The sequence below is a fragment of the Crotalus tigris genome, unplaced genomic scaffold, assembly GCF_016545835.1.
Source record: "Crotalus tigris isolate CLP2741 ecotype Arizona unplaced genomic scaffold, ASM1654583v1 scf7180000017666.379230911805:20528666, whole genome shotgun sequence".
NCBI classification, from domain to species: domain Eukaryota; kingdom Metazoa; phylum Chordata; class Lepidosauria; order Squamata; family Viperidae; genus Crotalus; species Crotalus tigris.
Genome location: NW_024096552.1, coordinates 9,643,003 through 9,655,371, shown reverse-complemented (window position 1 = coordinate 9,655,371; position 12,369 = coordinate 9,643,003). Strand labels below are relative to the sequence as shown.

The 12,369-nt window shown below is 35.9% G+C and overlaps 1 long non-coding RNA gene across 3 annotated transcripts in view; it reads left to right on the top strand.

The window, feature by feature from the left end:
• Nucleotides 1-12,369, top strand: part of LOC120305215 — a 147,780-nt gene that overhangs the window by 1,085 nt on the left and 134,326 nt on the right. The gene's annotated exons all lie outside the window — the stretch shown is intronic.

Sequence of the window (12,369 nt, the reverse complement as noted above, 5' to 3'; positions counted from 1 at the left end):
TATAAATAATTTTTTCTTGCAAATTGGTTTGGCTTTTAGAGGCTGGCTCCCAGTAAGCATCCTTGTTCTTCATTATGTTAAGTAAAAATAGAATACATAAATTTGTGAAGAAATGAAAAATGGCATACGTGTATTGCTAATGTTATTTAGTTATTTACTTATACATAATTGTGCCTGCTCAAGAGGCTCTGGGTAGCTTACAAAATGAAAACCCTATATACTTCATAGAAAATGAACTTACAAAAACTAGACATCAAAATATCACATTATCTGGAGAATAATGTCACTGAAAACACTCCAAGAAACAGCATTCTACTGGCAAAATAGGATTCATTCTATCTTCCATGGTATCTCTGATGATATTCTTTTAAGTATTCTCACGTAGCAGAATGGCAACAACTGATTCCTAAATGTCAGTATAATGTTAGCGCATCATGGTGAAAAAAAACAACTTTATGTTGCTACACACTTAAGAAACAAATTCTTTCACATTTGTCATGTAATCACGATATACTAGATTTAAGCAATCAGATGTACAATATGAAGTTTATTTGGTTTTCAGTGTAAAAGCACTGAAAATCTACTTCCAAAAGTTGGCTGTGAGGAAAAACATTAAAGATTTTACTGTCTTATTCCTTCATGCTGGATATGTTGAAGTCACTTTCAACTGTGGGAAGATAGCATCCCCCCCCCCAGAGAAAGAAATATTTTGGGGAATATTATAAAAAAGCAGAATATTGTATCTCCCAAAAGGAATAGGGTAATGGAGAAAAATTTTAAGACAAAACCAGCCCCCAGAAACCAACTCCCTCTCTCTCTGCCCCAAGCAGAAATCAGGTCTGTAGAAAAGCAGATGTGATAATCCTCTCAGAAAGGATGGAGCCGGGAAGCTGGAAGCTGATGAGATTAGGAAGACAAAGACCCTTAAAATCTATATACCCCACCCAAACTCTAAAAGACATGACCTCTAGAGTATAACTCCTAAAATGCAGCATGTATAAAACATAATAGTTGAAAAACATCCATTTTGCACATCTTTGTGGCATCGGTCAATACATAGTAATGCATAACATGAAATGATACTTGTCTAATAAAAAGGATTTCCTACTATGGAGACTTACTAGGCTTGGGAATTGGGCTATTGAGCCTTAAAGGCATTATTTTACAATGGTTCACTTTCCAGAAGATGGTGCTAGAGAACTGTTGTTCAGGTCCTATGATTTCTGTGACAGAATGCAGCAGGTAAGCACTGTCTGCCATTCTATCACACAATTATTCAACCTCTATAATGTGTTGTAATATTCTGATATGTAAACTGGAAAATAAAGGATATAAAAAGTTTTTACCCAAACACGATAATTGGGAAGAGCAAGTGAACAGAAGCGGATATGCTGGCAAGGAAGTGAGACAGGTTGGATTTGGGGGTGGGGTGGGGGGAGAAGCATAGTGGCATAGCCGTAGTGGAATGGGCTGCTTTACTGCTGCAGGTTACCTATCCCAGAGCAGGGCTGGAAAGTGTCTGAAGGAGGACATTATAATTAAAAATAGATAAGCAAAATCAAGATTCTATAGCATCCCTATCCTTAAAAATAGACTATAAATGAGCAGTAGTTTGATGTAAATTCATGAAAATTACAGTAGCTCTTTTGTTCCCACACAAAGTAAGAGAGGACATTTATCAGACGAGAATAGTCAGCAACATAAGAAGAATTATATCTCCAGTAGCTAGCAAATAGCAGGAAAGGAAGACACATTAACTGTTTAACTTTTTTTCATATCCTCAACAAAATTATAATTTAAAACTGCACAAAAAAGTGCCTATCTAGTTCTTTATGTATCTCAAATCACTTTTCTAGCATCAGAAATACTGGTTTTTCAATCAGATAAATTGTGCTATAGCAGGTTAACAATTGCAGGCAGCAGGGCAAGCTGCCCAGGAGACTTGTGTGTGTGTGTGTTTGTGTGCATGCGCTTTCAGTCAGTCTTCTGACTCCTGGCAACTGCCTGCAGACTAGTCTGTAGTTTTCTTAGCAAGATTTCAGAAGTGGTTTGCCATTGCCTCCTTCCAAGGGCTGAGAGAGAGGGACTGGCCCAAGATTACCCATATGGCTTTGTGCCGAAGGCAAGACTAAAACTCAGGGTCTCTCAATTTCTAGTCTGGTGCTTTAATCACTCCGGTGTACTGACTCTAGCATTTTTAATGGCTGCTAACTGGTACTAACTGGCTCTAGAGTGCTAACTACTACACCAAATTGCTGAGGGAATGACAGTAATGAACTAATTAAGATCACAGAGCTGAGCTTATTAACTTCTGATTAGCATCGGGGAAATACTATGCCACAGAGAAGATCTGCTCAAAAAGAGATAGCTTGTTAGATACTCAAAAGCTGGACAATTTTTAATTTTAATGCTATGCCTGCCAGATAGAGAACATGAGGACAAAAAGGAGGGACATATCCTCCTTTTGCCAGACAGCTAGTAAACTTACCCAAAGAACACTAAAAAAGAAAGAAAGATCAACTGTTGTACAAACTAATCCAGAGGTGCAGAGATCATCCTATATGGGATCTTGTTCCAAAATTAGCTCAAAGAAGGTAACATTCTGTCAATTTGGGTGAAGAGATCGCTGCCCAAATATGATAAAGGATCCTTGTTTAAATCTTTGTGGGTAGATGTGGTAGAAATAGCAATTTTTAAAAATTGATTATGTTCCACCAAGTTGTTTTTAACTCCTAGCAACCATATAGATAGGTATATATGTTTAAATTAGTCACATTAGAAGCACAGAAATAGTTCCTCTGAGTTCCCCAAAAAGAAAAATTTGTTTGGTGGTGATTAGTGACTCATTTCTCAGAGAAACAAAACCGCAGTTTGTACACTAGACAACCTGTTGAGGGAAATATGTTATGTCCCAGGTACAAAGATTAGATAAGTTTTAAAGAAGCTTACCCAGATAATCAAGTCAACACTTTTTTCTTCCATGTTGAGGTGGATAGGAAAGCAAAAAATTAGGAACACAGGTGTATTTTTTTAATTTGTATTTCTGATGGAAGGTCAACATCCATTGAGGGAACAGATTATTGTAGAGTTAAACTGTTGGCTCATGGGATGATGCCATTGAAAGAAGTTTAGATATCTGCTTTACATTATCTACACGATGGGCTTCTGGCAAGAGATGGGCTGCACCTCACAAGGAATGGAAAGAATGTATTTGAAGATGTTGAAGATATCTTGCTTGGCTAATCCAAAGGGCTTTAAACTAAAACTGGAGGGAAAAGGAGGTCAACTTTTACATTCAAATACAAAGCATAAACTCCAAGACAACAAGGAAAGAAGTGGTGAGAAGGAAAGAGCATTCAGCTATAAAACAACCAATGCAGCAAGCAAATACAGGCTCAGGAAAAAATATTCCAACCTATAAAAAGCAGCACCCTGGCAGATAGAAAAGAAATGCAGGTCAAGATAGGCAAGGATTTGGTAAGGGAACACCTATCTACTTTGGACAAGTTCAAATCTCCTGGACCAGATGTTTTACATCCCAAGGTTCTGCAGGAACTGGCAGATGTGATTTCAGAACCACTGAATAAAATCTTTCAGACTTCCGAGACTAGAGCATGGAGGAACTGCCAGAGGACTGGAAAAGAGCTGATGTGGTTCCAATCTTCAAAAAGGGAAATAAAAGATCCATGAAACTAATGACCAATCAGCTTGACATCAATACCTGGGAAAATCCTGAAAAAGATAATCAAGCAATAGATTTGTGAGCATCCAGAAATGAAAAAGATGATTATTAGAAGCCAGCATTAGTTTGTTAAAACAGATTATGCCAAACAAATCTTAATGCCTTCTTTGATAAAGTGACTAAAATCCAGAAAAGATGGAAGAGGTTTTGGCAAATTGGATTCAAGGACTGAGGGTCAGTCTGTTTTCAGATGAGCTATACTCTCCCTGAAAGAGCAGGTTTGCAAACTGTGGTCCTTTTTAACCTTGATTCCCCCTGGACTTCAAAATGGAGGTTTGACAAGAAATGACTTTGCACAGTTAAATGCAACTGCTCAACTAATGTGTGATTCAAGATATTGATTTCTCTGTACTATACAGTTGGCATTCAGATAATATATGTGCTATGTCCTCTATCTGTGGAGCTCCACAATTATATGCATACATATTTTTTTTAATTTATATGGTTACTCATCTCAAAATCTTGACTAGGCAGCTAACAATATTAAAAGAAAAATTAAAAGCCATAACCTGCCCAAAAAACATTTTAAAAGCCCAAACATATAGAAATAGTAACTGGCAGCCATATGAATCACAAGCCAATGTAACCAATGTAAGGGCCTAGCTTTCTTTCTTTTTTTTTATTAAAATTTTTTAAGTTTTACAAAAAAAAAAAAATTCCCTCCCCCCACACCCTCCCACCCCTCCCCTCCCCTCCCCCGATCTTCCCAGAGCTGATTAAATTTTTTTTAAAAAAATCTTAAAACACATATAAACCATAAACAAATCTAAATACATTAATTAAACAAATTATAAAATAATTAACAACAATATATATAAAAAATACAAGAAGAAAGAAAAGAAAAAATAAGAATAAAAAAGATAAAAAAATATCTATGAAATATCTTAAACTTTAATTATAAATTATTCAAAAACTAAATAATATTTTTTTATATCCAACTTATATTGTATAAAATCTATCCATCTTTTCCATACCAGGAGGTACTTCTCCTGCGATTGATCTTTCAAGAAAGCCAAAATCTTTGCCATTTCCGCCAAATAAGAAACTTTAAAAAAACATTCTTGCAAAGTAGGCAAAGATTCCTTCTTCCAACATTGCCCTACTAACAACCTAGCCGCTGTAATTAAATTTAACATCAATATAGTCTCTTTACTGTCACAATCAGAAACAATACCTAACAAAAACAATTGTGGGGTAAATTTTATCCTTCTTCTAAAAATTCTTTGAATATTCCACCATATCTTAATCCAAAAAGCTTTTATATTTTTACATGACCACCAGATATGGTAATAAGTAGCATCCAAACATCCACATCTCCAACATTTAGGCTGCAAGTCAGGATACATACGAGACATTTTTTGTGGATCAAGGTGCCATCTATAAAACATTTTATAAAAAATTTCCCTTAGATTTTGGGCTTGTGTAAATTTAACATTCCTCACCCAAATAATCTTCCAGGTATCTAATAAAACCGGTTTGTCAAAATTTTGTGCCCATTTAACCATACATTCTTTAACTAATTCTGCTTCTGAATCCAATTCTACTAACACTCCATAGATTCTCTTAATATGAGTTCGTCTTTGATCTTTTATTTGTTTTAACAAATTCTCATCTTCTCTAAGCAAACCCAAATTACGATCTATCTTCCACCTCTCTACTATTTGTCTGTACTGAAACCATGAATAAATAATATTCTCTTGTGTTAAATCTTCCAAAGATTTTAATTGCCAATTTTTACCATCCCATCTAAGTAATTGTGCATAAGAAACACTATCCATCTTGACTCCTCTCCTTATCCCTTCTATCGCATGCCATGGTATAGCCCATAATGGAATTTTAAAATCACTTCTATAATATTTCTTCCAAACCCAAAGTAAAGAAGTCCTTATAATATGAGATTTAAAAACCCTATCAACCTTTTTATTGAAAATTAAATAGGCATGCCATCCAAAAAGCAAATCCCAACCCTCTAAGAGGAGTATTTCTACATTTATTAAATTAACCCAAGCACTAATTAATGTTAAAACCACAGCATCATAATACAATTTCAAATTCGGTACCTTGAATCCACCTCTCTCACGAATATCTTGTATAATTTTAAGTTTTACTCTTGGTTTTTTCCCTGCCCAGATAAATTTATTGATACCTTTCTGCCATTCATTTAAATTAACCTCATTCTTTAAGATGGGTATCATTTGAAATAAAAAAAAAACTTTGGCAGAACATTCATTTTAATCGCTGCAATTCTCCCCAAAAGAGATAATTGCAGCTTCTCCCAATTTTCCAAATCTCTTTGTATTTTGACCCACAGCCTTTCATAATTATTTTTATACAATTTTGCATTAGAAACAGATAAAATAACCCCCAGATATTTTACCTTATTGACAACCTCAAAATCTGTCAACCTAACCAGGGTCTCCTTATCCAAATTAGTCATATTTTTAGGCAATATTTTAGTCTTATTATTATTAATTTTAAAACATGAAACCTGTCCATACTGATATATCAATTGTAATAACTCTATTACAGAATAAGTAGGTTGAGATAAAGTAACAACCAAGTCGTCTGCAAAAGCCCTTAATTTATATTCTTTTTTATTAACTTCTATTCCTTTTATTTGCTGTGATTCTCGAATTTTAATCAACAAAATTTCCAAAGTTAAAACAAACAGCAATGGACAACCCTGTCTAGTCCCCTTCTCTATTAAAAACACCTCTGACAAACCCCCATTAACTATAAGTTGTGCCGTTTGCTTTTGATAAATAGCACAAAGAGCTTGTAAATTTTTTTCTCCAAAATCCATTTTCTCAATTAATCTTAACATAAATTGCCAGTTCAGCTGGTCAAAAGCTTTTTCAGCATCTAAAAAATATCAATCCTGCGGAAACTTGATTGTTTTTGTCTAAATATTCTAATAAATTAATAATTTGTCTAACATTATTCTTCATATACCTTCCAGTTATAAAACCTGTTTGATCCATATGTATTACATAATGCAAGACCCTCATAAGTCTATTAGCTAAAATTTTCGAAAAAATCTTGTAATCTACATTTAAAAGAGATATAGGTCTATAATTCTTTGGTAAGGTGAGATCTTGGTCTTCTTTTGGAATCAAGGATATAAAAGCTCTACGCCATGACAAGGGGATCTCTGAATCCTGTAGTATATTATTAAAAAGCTCCCTTAAAGGTTGAATCATCTCTTGTACCAAAGTTTTATAATAAATAGATGACAATCCATCAGTACCCGGTGCTTTACCTAATTTTAATTCTTTAATTACTATCTCAATTTCCTCACTAGTAATCAAACCATTAATTTCTTGTTTCTGATCTTCTGTTAGTTTAGGAAAATTAGCATCTTTTAAATAATTATCTATATCTAAAGCCTGTACTTTAGTACTCATATATAATTTTTGATAATAATCTAAAAAAGATTTCTTAATCAACTCCTTCTGATATACCAATTTGCCATTATAATTTATTTTATCTATAATTCTCTGTCTCTGTTTCTTTCTCAATTGATAAGCCAACCATCTCCCTGGTTTATTGGCATTACAAAATGTATTTTGTTTCATGTACAATAAATTAGTTGCAGTTTGATCAGCCATCAACATATTAAATTGTGATTTAAGCAATTTTATAGATTCCTTAATCTTCTCATCTGTGGGATTTAAAATCAGAGCTTTTTCTTTTAATTTAATCTCATCTTCCAACTCCTTACGTTTCTGCACCTGCTTCTGTCTATGAACCTTATTCATTTGCATCAAAATCCCCCGCATATAAGCTTTACCTGCATCCCAGACCATTGACATTGAAGTTCCCTTATACATATTTAAAGCAAAATAATCTTTTAATTGCTCCTTTAATTTTTGAACATTCTTTTCTTGTCTAAATAAGTTTTCATTCATCCTCCAAGATCTCTCCTCTTTTTCATTAGCCAATTCCATCCAAACTGGACTATGATCTGTCAATGTCCTAGGAAAAATCTTAACATTCTTTACCCTAAAATATAAATCCGTTGTAATCAAGAAAAAGTCAATTCTTGAAAAAGATTGATGTCTGTCCGAAAAAAAGGTAAAGTCTCTCTCCTCCAAGTTATGTTCACGCCAATAATCTCGCAGCTCCCAATCCTCTTTCAAATCAAAAAAAGCTTTAGGTAATTTAGCCTGTTTAAAAGAAATAGAGGGTCCTCTTTTGTCTCTTTGTGTGTCTAAAACACCATTCCAGTCTCCCATTAATATAACAGATCTATAATCCAACAAAGTTAGTTTTTAATGTAAAAATCTATAAAATTGTTCCTGTTGTTGATTCGGTGCATACAATCCCACTATAAGTACTTTCTTACCATACAAACCCACTTCAATCATAACATATCTCCCTTGAGAATCAGATTCTACTAAACAGGCTGATAGATTTTGCTTAACATAAATAACTACTCCCCCTTTTTTCCCAGGAGCAGAAGATACAAAATGAGATCCCAATCGAGCGTTTAGATATTTTTGATCCTTAGAAATAATATGTGTTTCCTGCAAACAAATAATATCATTGTTATGTTGCTTTAAGTAATGAAATATTTTATTTCTCTTTTGAGGGGAGTTGAGGCCATTAGCATTCCATGTCAGGAGCTTTACCATCTCCCTTGACCAAAAGCCTGAAGAAGAATGCTTGAAGATCTGCCATTGAAGAATGTACTGCAGAGCTCTTAGGTCTTGATCCTCCCACAGGCGCCGAAGCAATTTCTTGTAGAACTTCTTTAACATCTTTCTTCTGTTGTTCCTTTTCCTTACGTCTATGGGCTGCCCGGGTCATTCTTTGCTCTTTCATCTCTGCTTGTTGCAACCACTCAGCCTGTAATTTTCCACTATCCATCAATACTACTTCTTCAGACTGCTGTTCCGCCTCCTTACCATCCAAAACTTTCTGCATCATAGGTGGTGGTGAGCGTGCTCCCAGGACCGACTTGTAAAACTCCTTTGCTTTAAAAACAGTATTAAGTCTGTAACGTATCCCCGCATGACTCACCACGATGCCAATCGGAATCTCCCATCTGAATGGCATCAATCTTTTTTTAAGTTCATCGGCTAAGAAAGCAAACTCTTTTCTTCTTCTTAAAATTTTAGATGGAATCTCCTTTAAAATAATAACATCTTGAGCAACAATCTGAAACCTCTTGTTATAAAAAGCTTGTATAATTTCATTATGCAGAGATCTCTTCCCAAAATAGATTACCATATCTCTTGGCAGATTTCTTTGTTTTGTAATCCAAGAATTGACTCTAAATATTTTTTCAATTTCTCTAAATATTTCCTCATTTCCTATCTTTTCATCAAAATTTAACAACTTGTTCACCACAAAAGAACTGAATCACCTAGATATACTCTTAGATCTTAGATCAGATGCTCAGGTATGCAACAGTAGTCTACCAGCAGCATATTAAGGACATGCCTAGCTTTATTTCCTGGTCCCCAAATTCAGTTACAAAACCAGATTTTTAAGGCCTTAAGAGCTTGATCTCCTAGGGCAGTGATGGTGAACCTTTTAGTGACCGAGTGCCCAAAAACCACCCCACCCACCCCCTGCCTTCTCCCTGCTCCACCCTGCCCTGCCTGCCCACAGGCCACCCACCACCTCCACGATCCATCACAGCAGATCGTCCAGGTGACCCTGCAGCTCCATGGCCACACCCGCTGCCCACACCCTACAGCATCATCTGCGCATGATGGGGCGCGAGGGCAGAGTCTTGTCCCTGCTGCCCAGCTACCATGTTCTTGGCTGTGCTGCTGTGCACGGGCCGAGCCTGGGGGTGAATTTCCTCCAGGGGGCTGCTGGTGAGGGGGCTGTGGGGGAAGGCGGGGCTGGGGCGATGGCGCACGTTCCCACAGAGAGGGCTCTAAGTGCCGCCTCTGGCACGCATGTTCGCCACCACTGTCCTAGGGACTGTTATTTCAGACTGTGGGCATCATGACTGAAAAGGTGTCTTCCTTGGCCCCACCAGATGTCACTTCATAGCAGACAAAAACTGAAACATGCCTCTTCTGCCAGACCTAATTAATGGGACAGCTAGACATAACTGAGGAGAGGCATTCCCTCAACTTCCATGAAGAAATTTATAAATTATAACTAGGATCTTTTGGGTATGATGGTTTTTATATTATCTTTTATTACTCTGTTTAAAAGATTAACAAAATAGATTAAACCAGCATTGATGGTTAGCTGCAAAACCAGCATGACAAAAGACATGGTCACTGTTGCCTTTTTCTCTTTCTCACATGGACTGAAACTTTGGTTGAACAGGGTATTCAGATATCTGATGACGGGCAGCTTTGCTCATGGTAAGGCATATAATCGCCAAAATAAAAACCAGCTAGTATGTTGCTGTTATAGTTTGGGAGAGGTAACAAACAGATCAAATCAGTGGTGGGATTCAAATATGTGAACAACCGGTTCTCTGTGTGGATGCCACTTCCAGAAGTCTGTTCTGGGCCTGGGCAACCAAAAATTAGCTATTGGTTTTGCCGAACTAGTGTGAACTGGCTGAATCCCACCACTGGATTAAATGTATTAAATATACTACCGTATTTTCCAGCGTATAAGGTGACTGGCCGTATAAGATGATCCCCGACTTCGGTGCCGATTTCCATGCCCAGAAAGTCGTCTTATATGCCAGAAACTACCGTTATTTCCGGCGTATAAGACGACTCCCGACTTCGGTGCCAATTTCCACGCCTTAGAAAGTCATCTTATATGCCGGAAAATACGGTACATATAAATAATTGGAAATTTGGCATCTGTCTCTATGTAGATCTGATTCCTTGATCTGCTGTTTAATGGATTTTCTAGCATAGTCAAAACTCAGTGCAAAAGAAATCTCAAATAAGAAGTCATAAAACTGCAACATTTATCCGAGAATTTTCAACTAATTTGAGTGCTTTTAAAACTCCAGGTTTGGATGAAATATATTTCAGCATATTGAAATAACTGACTAAAAAGCTGTTGGGACCTCTGTCAATTCTCTTTGACATAAATCACATAAATTGGAGAAGAGCAAATGTTCCCCACTTCAAGAAAAAAATTTAAAAGGATCCCATAATTATTGACCAATACTTAGATAGAATCGGAATAGATAATAAAGCAGACTATTTGTAAAGATCATGGGGAGTGTGTATGAATTCTCAGGATTACATAGCACACAAGAGCCTTCCTATGAATTAGATCACTTCTTTTTTTTTCTTTATTTGTAACATTTTAAAGATAGGAAACTTTTAATGTGCACGAGGAAACTATCTCCACCCCCTGCAGTAGTAATGCTTCTGCTACTATATCATTGTGCCTAACTTAAGCATTGCTTAAGCATTGCTAAATGTGTGGTTATTACTAAATCCTTCAAATAGTTAATCAAAAATATTTGGCAACCTCTCACAGTTAGCAAAATTTTTGTCTTCTTTGGTTCTTGGATCCTATATTTCTCTGGAATCTGTATTAAGTAAAGTGATTCCATTGAGAAGAAGTTGCAGATATCTTCGCTTAAAAACTTTCTGACAGGAAGATCTGTACAACAGATACAGACCGAAGATTTTCAGCCTCTAGAAAATTTTAAGATGTTGAATTTCTCAAGGATGATTTAATTAGTTTTCCTGCATATTGGAGAGGATTGTTCTAAATTATCCTTGTGGTCCTTTCCAATTTTAACCTGATAATTCTATATTTCTATGAAAAACAAATCCAAATATCTCCAAATTCTGATTCAGTCAAAATACTATGCTTGGAATGTATCCGGAAGTACCAAATACAGATTATACAATCTCGGACAGAATCACTGTAGACATATGCTTGAAGCAATAGGAGCAAAGTTCTATTCATTATAATGAGCTGCTCTTTCGAGGTAAACATCCAAAGAACCTGTTAAATGAAAACATATACTCATTTAATATGAAATCTAGTCTCTTTTATCTCTAGTACAGAAGCCCAGGATGCCAGCTGGCTTAGTACCTTGAGGCTAAATACCAAGATAGACCTTTGCTGAGAGCTTTGCTCCTTTGAATAACTTGGAATAGTTTTAGAAAAAGTGGGCGAATTTATATTGGAAATCAACCACAAGGAAATTGTGGTTAAAAACATTTTTTTTTCTAAAATCTGTTCTACACACTACACATTTCTGTTGAAATTTCTCTGAAATCATTTAGATTAGAGTGTGCTGCATTTACATTTGCATATATACTGGAGAAGATGTGAACAAAATTTGATACATTTTTTTAATGAATTTGTTAGACAACCTTTAGTGTACTTTTGGTATGAACTTAATATTGAGACTGATTTAGTCATCTTGATATATTGAATGAACAGGAATGCAATCTCGCTAAGTCTTCTACCCCTTTTTGCAACTTTCAATTCCATTGACTATGGCATTCTTTTCAACTGTATAGTGCAGGGGTCTTCAAACTTGGCCCTTTTATGACTTGTGGACCTCAACTCCCAGAATTCCTCAGCCAGGCACACTGCCTGAGGAATTCTGGGAGTTGAAGTCCACAAGTCATAAAAGGGCCAAGTTTGAAGACCCCTGGTATAGTGGGACTGGGGACATTTTATTGCATTGTTGTTCCATGTCCTTAATATGCTGCTGGTAGACT